Source organism: Macrobrachium nipponense, chromosome 20 (assembly GCF_015104395.2).
Source record: "Macrobrachium nipponense isolate FS-2020 chromosome 20, ASM1510439v2, whole genome shotgun sequence".
Classification (NCBI taxonomy): Eukaryota; Metazoa; Arthropoda; class Malacostraca; order Decapoda; family Palaemonidae; genus Macrobrachium; species Macrobrachium nipponense.
In genome coordinates, this window is record NC_061089.1 from 38,135,531 (window position 1) to 38,147,718 (window position 12,188).

At 44.7% G+C, this 12,188-nt stretch overlaps 1 protein-coding gene and 1 pseudogene across 2 annotated transcripts in view; both read left to right on the top strand.

Moving 5' to 3' along the window:
* Positions 1 to 362: 362 nt before the first annotated feature.
* Positions 363 to 12,188, top strand: part of LOC135224975 (uncharacterized) — a 334,014-nt gene continuing 322,188 nt past the window's right edge. For both annotated transcript variants that reach the window (XM_064264281.1, XM_064264285.1), the window contains exon 1: positions 363 to 530. The gene's annotated coding sequence lies outside the window, so the exon portion shown is untranslated. The remainder of the gene's footprint in view (positions 531 to 12,188) is intronic.
* On the top strand, positions 4,144 to 4,262 carry LOC135195585 (5S ribosomal RNA; annotated as a pseudogene).

Below are 12,188 nucleotides of genomic sequence, written 5' to 3' on the forward strand. Positions count from 1 at the left end.
TGGAGTAGAGCAAGAAGATTCCCATGGTGAAAGGGAAGTACCTGATATTGAAGATGGTGCTGTTGCAGAAAAGAAAAAAGATGATGTAAGTCAAGAATTCCCAGATACTGAAGACATTGTTGATTTCTGCAGAATTCAAGGGAAAGTGCAAGAGGAGGAAATGGAAATAGTATATGATAATGCTGAAAGTAACCAGTTACACAATGAAGGTGCATATAGCTTGTGCAAGGAGGAGGCTGTAGTATCAGCCTCTACTGGTGGTCCAAAAATTGTTGTAACAGGTGCTGTTAATACTGCTGATATGATTTGTCATCTCTCCACCTGCCATAATGCTTGAAAACTGGTAGTGTAAACAAATCAAATGATAGCTTGTCAGAGGCACTTGCTCAGACCCAGGAAGATCTGTATACTCAGCAGCCTTCATCATCCAACCTTGCTGCCCACCTGGGGGCTCATCCTCATCGACCACCTACACCAAAGTCTCCTATCACTGTAGATGAATGGGTTGCTGCTCTTCCTCATCCAACAAGGTAAGTGCAATATGTACTACTTTGGTTGTGTTATTTGCTTTTGCCTGGTGCTTATAGATTTTTTTTAATTTATCTTCTGCCCCATCACTTTTTAGATACATTTAGTCAGTATGGTTTGTATAATTGATTGTTTCTTTGCTGATACATCCTGAAAATTATTTGAATTAAAAAGTTATTAGCAGTAACCATAAAAGCCTTTAGTTTTGTTACATAGTATTAGAGAGAGGTTCATAAATAGCCCATAGGAGAACTGTAGTAAACAATGAGGGAAGACTCGTGAAATCATAACAGACAAATTTCAATATTAAACACTCCATACTTAGTCGTATATTGAATTCTTCATGCTCTGTTATAAAAATTTTGTGATCTAATTTTTTTTCTAGCATTCAATTTTTTTAGCTTTAATTTACATCTTTATTTACAAGTGAATTTTTCATTTTACCTAGTGTAAGTTGTTAACTGCTATGTCAAAAGACTGAATACAATGCAATAATTTTCCAAGGTAAGTGTTGGCATTTTTACTTTGAGTGAGCCATAGCTTAATGTGAGTAGCAGGTAACACCTCTGTATTTTAAAGACCATAGTTACCTAGGCTTCAAGCACTTGCTGGTAGGGGGAGGGTTTCAGAGAGCAGCTATCTAGAACTTACTTATGACTCGTTCACAAGCATTTGATATATGTATACTAAATTAGCTAGGCTTTCTTATCTTTTACTTATTGTTTACCCACTACTTTCTTTCCTTCCTTACACTGTTTGGGAAAATTTTTTAGATGTCAGTCCCTGTACAATTTTGAATATAGTTTTGATCAGTCTTTGAACATGGTTGTTGAGATTGGACAGCATGCCTCTCATCAACAAAATTGAAGAAAGCTGTTGTGACCAAGCAAGGTGAATACTTAAATGAAGTTGATGACCTTTGTATGATGAAAGCTTGCATATAACCCTTAAAATCATATGCAATACACCATGGATATAGTGGACTAAGTACCACATTGTGCAGTTTGTACTGATGGTCCAGTTATTCATCTGGTGTAGGATTTGCCACAGTAGTCCCTAATGAAAGAAGATATAGTTCCCCTTACACGACAGTAGTTCAGTTTTAATAGTTGGACTGTCTGTAGTATGGTCAGCAATTAAGATCATCAGAAACTATGGTCTTGGAAATTTAGAATTTTATATATACTATGTAACTTACCAAGTAATTACATTGCTTACAGTTTCACTCGCTGGCAGATTAAAAAATTTGAAAATTGCTGCAGTGCTAGTGTAGGTGAAGGTATAGGTATTTACCCCGCCCACTTTCTGGGTAAGAGAGGAACAATTCCAACAAGAAGTTAGTTCTTTTCTCCCAGGTCTCAACTGGAGTTCAGTTGTGAGCGGTCAGCTTGGATTTGATTTTCATCGACTTTTCTTTTGGATTGATTTGGTGAAGTACTTGGTAGCCTAAGGCTTTGTTGTTTTTCTTATTTAGTTCTATTCTCTGTTCTTATTTAGTTCTATTCTCTGTTAGAGACTAATTATTACAACAAATTGCTGAATTTGACTTTCAAGACGATTACTCTTTTTTTTCAATATGTCTGACACTAGTGGTATTAGTGTAAGGTATTGTAGCAAAGGCTACAATACCAGCCTGACAAAAGAAAAGTGTGATTCACACGCCTTGTGCATTGAATGTAGAGAACAGGAATGTTCAGTTGACAACACTTGCAACGATGGTGCAGAGCCAAATTAGACATGGAGAAGTGGAAGATTTTTGGTCTCATTATCCCACTTATCCAAATTAGACAGAGTTAGAAGGCATAAGGCAGCCTCTAGAGCTGAGACCAAGGCTGTAGAATTAAGACTTTTGATAATTCTGAGAATCTTCTGTAGATGATCTAATTTTTCTATGTCTACCCCTCCTTTGTCACCTGTTTTCCCAGTCCTCTAATTAATCAACCAGCTCCTTTACCCAGCTTACCCGCTTCCAGTCCCAACCCCATTGCCAGCCTCGAATTGAAAATAGTATGTAGAAAGTTCAGTGCATATCCTTACGGATAAGGAATAGAATATGTGTTGTTAGTGCAGTGGAGGAGGTGGCTGTTCATCTCGCTGACACTTCTAGCAATGATCACTGGCGTATTCCCCTGCATCTGGGGAGTCAGATCGAAGGCCATAGGGAGGTCGGTGGGGGACTGCTCACAGACATTTGTCCCCTCAGTCTGACCTGTTGCAATGACAGATGGATGGATGGCCATAAGGAAAGGTATCCAGAGATTAGTGAAGTGTCAGTGGAGGAGGCGACTGTTTCTTCCTGCCAACGCTCCTAGGCAAAGTCACTGGCATACTCCTACATCTGGCAGCTGTCATGCCGGACTCCATAGGGAGGTCAGTTTGGACTTCCATGGACAATCATCCCCCTCAGTCTTACCTGTTGTAGTATTCTGGGTTATGATGAAAGATAGCCATTGAAAAAGCATCCAAAAAGAAGTGCAGACTGAGAATAGGTGCCAGTGGCGCTCTAGTGACAAATTGTGACCTTTGAAGAGGCTGGTTTCTGACATGGTCTGCTCTCCCCCAATTGCTGTGTAATAGGTAAGTGTCAGGAAACCTTTATGTAGTTTTTGGGATTCCCTGGCACATTTTTTCTCTGGAATGACCTATGCTAGAGCCAGGGTGTTCTTCTGCAACATGTTCCTCTTCTTGGGGGAGGGGAAGAGATGCCGATGGCGCCAGAACACCCAATGATGCCAGAGCACCAGTGGCGGACCAGAGCGCCCATGAGCAGCTGAGCTGCTACTAACCCTGAATGCCGAGGGACGCCTGAGGCTCTAGTTTTTCAGTACTCGCCAGTATATGAGCCCTCTTCTACAGTCAAGAGTGTTCACGTGAACGGACTTTCCCTTCGCACTATGAAACGTGCTCAGCGTCAGATGCCAAGCGACTGTCACCAACTATTCCTTGGTCTTTCATGGATTATTCATTATTACCAATAAAGCGTCAGTTATCTGGCATTTTGAGTCTGCTCAAGAAAGGCCCCTCTTCTAAAATGGGACACTAGGAGTTCGTGCTGTTGCTTGCTGTCGAAAGAGGATGATGTTTTGGATCAGGCTCACCTGAGATTGCTTATGGGGCTTTATTGAAGACCTGCTGCATAACTTCCCAGGTTCCCTCACTCCTGCAGCCCCTGCTGCTGCAGCTTCAGTGTTTTTTCATGACGGATGAGTCTGCAGACGACAGACTACTGAAAATAATACTTTATCCTTCAGCAAGGAAGGCTCTCGGCAAATTGGATATATAGTTGGCTAGCTGAGAAAAGAGAACAGGGGAATTCTTCATGTAGCTCTCCCCCTTCTCATCTTCAGTGGTAGAGGTATTTGACTTATGGTCTAATAGACCCATTACACAGGTTGGTTTTCAATGTTGTCAAAGTGATGTTTCCTTTAAGGAGATTGATCATCTTCTTAAGAAACCTCTTCAGGGTTTTTGAGGTTTTTGAGTTGCTTGTGGTTATATTGACCTGGAAAATCAACAATATTCCCTAATACTGCAGACATAGCAACTAATTGGCTAAACACCCTTTCATATGTGGGTAAGGATTAAGGATGGATCTTTAGAGTTAGCATCGCTCTAGCCAACGACCATACCACGTTGAAAGCACCGCTGCTTGTCCAATCAGCAAAGCTAAGCAACGTTGGGTGTGGTCAGTACTTGGATAGGTGACTGCTTGGGAATGCCAGATGATGTTAGCACACCTTAGGTATCCTGAAAAAGAGAGAGCTCTTGTGCTCTTTTATGACAAAGAATGTCCCTTCTTCATGGGAATTTTGTACGATTATATATTTCTTCACAACCACCAACACCTCTTCCATAGCTCGGCCAATGATTAACCCTTAAACGCCGAAGGGGTATATTAAAAGTCGTCTTCCGTGTGCCGAGGCGGTCTCGGAGTGAGCGCAGAAGCGGGAAAAAATATTTTTTTTCAAAAAATCACAGCGCACTTAGTTTTCAAGATTAAGAGTTCATTTTTGGCTCTCCTTTGTCATTGCCTGAAGTTTAGTATGCAACCATCAGAAATGAAAAAAATTATCATTATCATATATAAATAATGCGATATATGATAGCGCAAAAACAAAATATCATATATAATTGTATTCAAATCTCGCTATGCGCAAAACGGTTAAAGTAGAGACTTCCAATTTCTTTCAAAATGAAGACAAATGATTGAATATTACTATACTGTAAGAGTATTAGCTTACAATTTCAGTTTTCTACCATATCTGACGAGTTAAAGTTGACCGAATGTCAAATTTTTTTATATATATATATGCAATTATTTTGGAAATTAGAAAAGCTACAACCTTCAAATATTTTTCGTTTTATTCTACATGAAATTGCGTACATTCTCATATATAAAATCCGGAGCAAATATTCCGAGAATGCGACGTACGCAGTTCGGAGATTTGTGGTGGAGAATCCGCGCGCGGAGGGAAGGAAAGTTTTTTTTCTAAATTCACCATAAATCTAAGTATTGTGCTAGAGACTTTGAATTTGTTTCAAGATGAAGATAAATGACTGAATATTACTAAACTGTAAGAGTTTTAGCTTACAATTGTGTTTTTGTACATGCAACTTCCCCGGCAGATATATACTTAGCTATAGTCTCTGACGTCCCGACAGAATTCAAAACTCGCAGCACACGCGACAGTAGGTCAGGTGACCAGCCCACTCCCGCCGCTGGGTGGCGGGAATAGGAAACCATTCCCGTTTTCTAACCAGAATTTTTCTGTCGCCGGTAGCAACAACATCGTTGTTGGTACTCCTGCATTGGAATTCTTTTATTTCTCGTTGGCCGAGGATTATCTATTTGACCTTTGGTGATGTACTTTGATCTTTGGTTTTGGCATACGCTTATCGTGGACCGTTTTTTGGATTTTGGTTTGGATTCTCTTTAAAATGTCTGACGTGGCACCTGTATTTAGGGTGTGTGCGAAAGAGGAATGTAAGGTGAGGCTACCGAAAGCATCGGTGGATCCTCACACGGTCTGTAAAAAATGTAGGGGGAATGATTGTTCTGCAACTAACACCTGTCTGGAATGTGAGAGTTAACGGAAGTGGATGGAAGACCTGGCTTCTTATGTAAGGAAACTTGAGAAAGATAGAGTTAGGAGGGCTTCCATCAGAAGCTCAAGTAGATCCTGCTCTATTGAACAGAAGTAGCTCCTAACTTTTCTGGTAATTCACCTGCTCATAGTTTGGTTTCAGCCCCTTCCCCCAACAGCGAACCTGTAGATGCGTCTACGGAAATGGCTGCAATGAGAGCCTCAATAATCGGCTTGAAAATCGCAACTGCAAGCAATGAAGGAGACAGGTAAGCGCAGTGATGTGTGCAGTGATTTGTGCAGTGTCCCCAGTGAAGTGGGAGGGGGCGTCTGACCGACTTCGCATTGCTCCTAGGCCTAGACCTCTTTCAGACTCCCATGACCAAGGAGGAGGAATGTCGAAAGCCGCAAGGGGGATGTAGAGTATTCCCAACGTCAGGCGTCCCTTCGGCAGATCCTGTAGCCGCTTCCCAGGCTGCCAAGGACAGCTACTGCAAAAGCGTCCTCAGGAAGTGCTTTTCGGACTCAGACTCTTCGTCTCCAAGAAGAGGATGGAGTTCTTCCTCTAAGTCGCGTCCTCTTAAGAGATCCTGGAAAAACGCCAGCAAGCGAAGCGTTGCATTCCAGTTCTGAGCCTTTTCCGGAGTATTCGCCTGCTCGTAAGAAGAGAGCTACGAGATCTCCTGTCTCTTCTCCGGAAGACTTCTCACACAAGACGAAGGAAGTCTTGGTAGGACTCCAACAGCAGTTGTCTGCCTTAGTGGAGTTCTTTCTGAAGGCTCTTCTAGGAAGAAAGACGTTTCTCTTCCCATCAAGAGTTCTGTTAGGAGAGCCTCAGAGAGTAGGCGCCCTGGCGTTAGCAGACGCTCCTCGCCTGAAAGGTTTTCGTCCCAGCGAGACCTTCTTCAGTCGCATATGACAGGAATCGGAAAACTCCCTACGAGCAAGAGTTCTCCCAGGAGTTTTGCTAGAGACGATTTCGCCTCTCATGGCAAGTATCAGGAGCCTGTTTCGCGGATTTTCTCGTGAGAGAATTCGTTGCGGCTAAGAGCTCCGGGAGAGAAGAGAGCCCCTCTCTATTCAGAGCTCCGCAAGAAGGAAGGAGCGTTCGTTCGTCCTCTAGACATTTCCCGAAGGAACAACCCTCTCCCACCTCTGGGAATACCCAGGAATCAGGAGTCCCGTAGGATCTTCTAAATACCTTCTAAGGACGCAAGAGTTTCGCCGAATAGGCGCCGAGATTTGGACAAGTTTTCTTCGCCTCCCAGGAGGGATAGGAGAGAATCTAGCGCCTCTCCGGATGGACGCAAAGGGAAAAAGGAGGGCTATTCGCTTGCTAGACGCAGTCACAGGACGCAAACGTCTCCTCTCCTGGACGACGGGAACAAAGGGTTCTCCTTCATCCTCGTAGGCGCATTTCGCCTTCCAGGCGTCCTCATCAGGACACAATGCCTCTCCTTCTTGGACCAGGCAGCCTCACCAGGACGCAAGCGCTTCGCCTTCTTGGCCCAGGCGCGCTCACCAGGAACGCAAGCAGCCTCCTCCTTCTTGGCGCCAGGAACAGGATGTTCTCCTTTCTCCTAGCAGGCGCTCTTCGCCTCACAGGCGTCTGATTTCAGGACGCAAAGCGCCTCTCCTAGCAGACGCAAGGAGCAGAGCAGAAGCCCGAGTATAGGGAAGCTCCAGGACTCGTGCAGGAAGGAGGATAGAAACAAGGACGAAAGAAAAAGGCTTCTTTCTACGGATCGGTCTCCTGAAAAGGCAAAGCCCTCTTCTCTGCATCGCTTTTGGAAGAAGTTTCGGATGAAGAGATATCCAAAGATGCAGGAGTTTCGGACTATAAGAGACTTGCTTCTCTTTTGTTGCAGGTGTTTGGAGACTCGCTACGCCAGTCGGATCCTCCCTTCTCCGGGATCTTTATTATCCAGTACGAAAATGTCGAAGTCCTCCTCCTTTGTTAGGATGACCCCTACTATTTCTATGAGAAAGTCTCTGAAGAGTCTCGAGAGTGGCTCAGATCTAAGAAGGAAGCGGGGAAGACGGTATATTTCTTGTCCTCTAAGCTGACGGGGGGGAAACCAGGTATGTGGTATGACACCAAGGAGCCAATGGGCCTGGGACTCCCTTCGTCCTCTGATGCGGACTTTTCCGCTCTTGTAGATGCGTCAAGACGACGCTCTCTGCACTCAGCAAAAGCCTCTTGGGGAATGTGTGAGGTTGATCATCTCATCAAGGGCCTCTTCAAGACTCTCGAAGTCTTTAACTTTATGGACTGGGCTTTGGGAGCTTTAGCCAAGAAGTCTCAAGAACCAGACTTCGTTACCATGGAAGAGTTTGGGCAGTGTATTAACCTGCCTAGACAAGGAGGTTATGGATGGCTCCAATGAAGTGGCATCCCTTTTTGGGTCCTGTATATTGAAGAAGAGGCATGTTTAGCTCCTTCTTAACGAAATCTGTTTCACCTCTGCGAGATCCTCCCTTTTTATACGCGCCCCTCTCTAGTCACCTTTTTCCTCAGGAAATAGTGAGGGATATATCAAAGACTTTATCAGAAAAGGCCACACAGGACCTGCTGGGCCCAGTCAGCTAAAAGGCTAAAACCTGCTGTTCAGTTTGCAAAGAAGGAGAAAGTTCCCTTCCAGCAGCCCTTTCAGGGAAGGTCTGCACCAAGATCTTCTCTTAGAGTAGACGACCGGAGAAGAGAGGAAGGTCTTCTCGAAGGCCGTTCGTCAAGACCCAGTGAGACTGTGGTCCTCCAGGACAAAAGTGGGGGGTGCCAGGCTTCTAAACTTTTACAAACCTTGGGCACAGAAAGGTGCCGATGCCTGGTCCCTATCCATCCTAAAGAAAGGATATTTAATCCCCTTCAGGGAAAAACCTCCCTTAACTACAACTCCAAGGAGTTAACAGCAAACTACAAGGATTCTGTCAAGAAACAAGCCCTTCTACATCTCGTGGAGCAGATGCTTTGACAAGGAAGCCATAGAGGAAGTAAAAGATCTCTCTTCCCAGGGGTTTTACAATCGCCTGTTCTTGGTTCTGAAAAGCTCAGGAGGTTGGAGGCCAGTTCTGGACGTGAGCGCCCTGAACGTGTTCGTAGCAAAGAGGAAGTTTCACAATGGAGACGACAGCCTCGGTGTTAGCAGCCCTGCGTCCAGGGGGACTGGATGGTATCCCTGGACCTGCAGGATGCTTATTTCCACGTGCCAATACACCCGTTCTTCCAGGAAATACCTCAGATTTATGGCTCAAGGAAGAGTATTTCAATTTCGGGCCCTATGCTTCGGACTATCAACAGCCCCCCAAGTATTCACGGGACTAATGAAAAATGTGGGCTCACTGGCTTCATCTCGAAGGATTCGAATATCCTTGTATCTAGACGACTGGCTGATACGAGCACAGTCGCGAGTCAGATGTCTGGAGGACTTAAAGCTGACACTGGAGTTAACACAGTCCTTGGGACTGTTGGTAAACCTCGAGAAATCCCAGATGATTCCCAGCAGAACATTGTTTATCTGGGGATTCGGATGGATTCTCGGGGTTTTCATGTGTTTCCATCACAGGAAAGACAGAACCGCTGCTTGGAAAAAGTAGCAACCTTCCTAGAGAAAGAACAATGTTCCGCGAGGGAATGGATGAGTCTTCTGGGGACCCTTTCCTCGTTGGAACAGTTCATTTCTCTAGGAAGGCTTCAACCTAAGGCCGTTACAGTTCTATCTAAGAGAACATTGGGATCAGAAATCCCAAAATCTGTCCGATTCCTTCCAGATCACGAAGGAAATAAAGGAGGACCTGCGTTGGTGGATGGAATCCGTGCAGGATCAACGAAAGGAGTATCCTTCACGTTCCGAACCCTCCCCGGCTAGTGTTGTATTCCGACGCCCTCAGATGCGGGTGGGGAGCACTCTAGGGACGAGAGAAGTGTCAGGCACCTGGAGGGGAGAACAGGTGTCCTGGCACATCAATATGAAGGAATTAACAGCGATTCACCTGCTCTCATACACTTCGAGGCTCAGATCTCAGATTCAGTCCTGCAGATCAATTCGGACAACAACAGCCCTAGCTTACATCAAGAAGCAAGGGAGGGACGCACTCGTTCTCCCTTTACAAGAAAGCAAGAGAACTGCTGCTTTGGGCAGAAGAGAGAAGAATCACTCTCCAGACGAGATTCATTCAAGGGGACAAAAATGTAAGAGCCGACCTTCTGAGCAGGAGAGACCAAGTACTGCCTACAGAATGGACGTTGCATCAGGAGGTATGCAACAGACTATGGAACCTCTGGGGGAGATCAAATATAGATCTTTTTGCCACCCATTGGAACAACAGGTGGAAAGTTACTGCCTCCGATCGCCGACCCCAGGGCGATTTCAGTGGACGCCCTTCTCCTCGATTGGTCCGGAATAGACGGGTATGCTTTTCCTCCATTCAAAATCTTATCGGAAGTTAGTAAGGAAGTTTGCAGCAGCAGAGGGAGCCAAACTGACCCTCATAGCCCCGTTCTGGCCGGCGCAAAAAACTGGTACACAGAGGTACTGATGGATAGTAGACTTTCCGAGATCTCTCCCAAACAGGAGCGATTCTCTTGGAACACCACTTCGAGCAGGTATCACAAAAACCTGCCCGCTCTCGCTCTGACTGCCTTCAGGACTATCGAAGGACTTGTCAGAAACGAGAGGCTTTTCTCGAGAAGTTGCGAAAGCGATCGCAAGAGCTAGAAGACCATCTACTATTCGAGTCTACCAGTCGAAGTGGGATGTGTTTCGCAGATGGTGTAGGGCTCAGAAGATATCCTCTTCCAGTTACCTCTGTGAACCAGATATAGCTGATTTCTCCGTTTACTTGAAGGAGAAATGTAATCTAGTAGTCTCTACAATTAAGGGCTATAAAAGTATGCTATCTTCAGTCTTCAGGCGTAGAGGCCTTAACATTGGGGAAGACAAAGATTTGCAGGATCTGATAAAATCCTTCGAGACGTCAAAGAAACAGAGGGATTAGAGCACCTAGTTGGAACTTAGATGTGGTCCTAAAGTACTTAATGACTCCAAATTCGAACCTCCCTGTAAGGCTACGTTCAGAGATCTGAACAAGGAAGTCTTTATTCTTGGTCGCGCTAGCTTCAGCGAAAAAGAGTAAGCGAACTACAAGCCTTAGAAACATAATGTTGGCTTCAGGAACGACTCGGCGTTCGTTCCTTCAAACCGATGTTTTTGGCAAAAGAATGAAAACCCTTCGAAACCTTGGCCTCGAACCTTCGAGGTAAAAGGACTTTCGTCTCTAGTAGGTACAGAGCGAGAAAGGGCTCTTTGCCCAGTTAGAAGCCTTAAGTTCTACTTAGAAAGGAAGAACGAACTAAAGGGGAGTAAGGAGAGTTTATGGTGCTCAGTTAGAGATCCCTGGTTCAAGGACCAGATCTCTAAAAAATGCGCAGGCGTTGCTTCATCAGAGAATGTAATCAAGGAAAGCCATTTAGCGTGTAAAGAAGAACAACTGGACCTCCTTAGAGTTAAAGCTCACGAGGTAAGAGCAGTCGCTACCTCTTTGGCATTCCACAAGAACTTGTCGATACAGACTCTAGTGGAGTCAAAACCTTTTGGAGATGGCAATCGGTCTTTGCATCCCAGTACTTGAGAGACATTCAAGTGACGTACGACAAGTGCTTTACTCTAGGAGCGTACGTATCTGCGGATTCGTTGCTGGGACAGGGAGCTGAACCCAATCCTTTTTATTTTGTTTATTAGGTTAGGGTTTTTTTTTTTTAATGGTGTTTTGTGCGTTTTATTGGTCGATTGAAAGAGGGTGCAGGAGTTGACCCCTTTCAAATCGTAGTGCTAAACATGTTAGTGTGGTCAGGTGATCGGGATTGGTCGTTATGCTCTTGTAGTGTCTTAAATACCTAAAGTCTATCATGTAAGAGGGTTAGCCCCCGTTGGTATGATACAGGTCAAGGTTCTGCCATGTAAGTGGGTCAGCCCCATTGGTACGATCCAAGAAAAGGCTCTGCCATGTAAGCGGGGTAAGCCCCCATTGGCATGATCCGAAAGGGTTATCAGTCACAGGTTCTATCCTCTCTGAAACTCTGATGGCAAGCAGACTCATAGACAGTATCAATGAAGTCTTCTTCCATATCAGGTAGGAACCAAGGTTGTTTTGTTTATATACCTACAACGTATGTTGTTTCCCTGTTTTTTTTTTTTATTCATAAATAATTAGTATGTAACTGTCTCTTGCCCTCCACCAAGGGTGTCAATCAGCTAAGTATATATCTGCCGGGGAAGTTGCATGTACAAAAATGATATTGTTAGTATACAATAAAGTTTTGTACATACTTACCCGGCAGATATATATGATTAATGGCCCCGCCCAGCCTCCCCTCAGGAGACAGGTGGAAGAGAAAAATTCTGGTTAGAAAACGGGAATGGTTCCTATTCCCGCACCCAGCGGCGGGAGTGGGCTGGTCACCTGACCTACCTGTCGCGTGTGCCGCGAGTTTTTGAATTCTGTCGGACGTCAGAGACTAAGCTAAGTATATATCTGCCGGGTAAGTATGTACAAAACGATTGTATACTAAACAATATC